This window comes from Triticum aestivum, chromosome 7B, assembly GCF_018294505.1.
Source record: "Triticum aestivum cultivar Chinese Spring chromosome 7B, IWGSC CS RefSeq v2.1, whole genome shotgun sequence".
NCBI lineage: Eukaryota > Viridiplantae > Streptophyta > Magnoliopsida > Poales > Poaceae > Triticum > Triticum aestivum.
This window is the reverse complement of record NC_057813.1, coordinates 670,899,010-670,900,163: the sequence shown is the minus strand read 5'-3', so window position 1 is coordinate 670,900,163 and position 1,154 is coordinate 670,899,010.

The following is a 1,154-nucleotide window of genomic DNA, read 5'->3' as shown; positions in this document are numbered from 1 at the left end:
TGCGAGGTGGGTAGTTAGGGAACATCGTGTTAATGACGGTGATTAATGTATACTTAATTACTAGTACCACTGAGTAGAATGTTGTTCCTACTGCTCCCACCTACCTACAGCTACATACAGGTGGTGCAGAAGGATGATTACAGCAGCACAGTGAAGTTAATCTAGCTACTCTCCAAGGCATGTTCTTCTGCATTGGTATAGAGTGGCACTAGTACTAGTAGGACGATGCATGGATGATCTGTATTTGCTATAGAGTAGCTAGGGCGTACAACTATGGTTAATTGCAGCCATGTGTATTGCTTGTTAGAGCAGATGCATGGCTCCCATGATCCCATCAATTTTGCATCGCTGGGCGCTTTCTGTACACATGCATGGATCTGTCGTCCTATTGCCACCGACTAGAAACTATAGTATATTCTGATGTTGATCAGATTTTCTTGCACAATTAGTACTGCTGCAAAAAAAATTGAAGATTGGATTAGATTACAGACCCATTTAAAACAAATGAATGACGACCCAGGAATCCAATGCGACAAGTTGCATAGGCAGTCACAAGAAGAAGAAGAAAAATGGTGATGCAAATAGGAGTTAGCTAGGAGGTTCATGTGGCCGTGCCATGCATGCATCATACCGGGCTGTGTGTAAGCACTGACATGTGGGCCCCACGCCTCTGCACAGTGAGCTGATCCGTGGGACGGGGCCCTAAGGGCATCTCCACTAGCGCCCCCAGGATGCCCCCCAGGCCACTTTTTGGGCGCCGGCGGGCGAAAAACTCCCCACTCGCGCCCCACGACCTTAAAAACGCCGGATTTAGCCAAAAACACAGCCGGCGGTACCAGGGCGACCCCAGGCCATCGGGGGGCTGTTGGGGGCGGAGAGAGAAGATTTTGCATGTGAATGGCCCACTGTCAGCCTCCCACTCGTCTCTTCATACTTTTCCTCCCGGTCCCCACCCGCGTGCTTTCCCCACATACTCGCCCCCCTGCTGGTCGTGGCCGCCTCCTCGCCGCACGCCGGCCTCTGCCTCCTCCGCCGTCCTCTGCTCACACAGCTCCGCCGCGCCGTCCTACTCACAGCGCGCCGCCGTCGCCGCCCCGCTCGTCGCGCGCCGGCCCGGGCTCGAGGAGCGGTGGCGTTGGCCGAAGCTGGCGTGG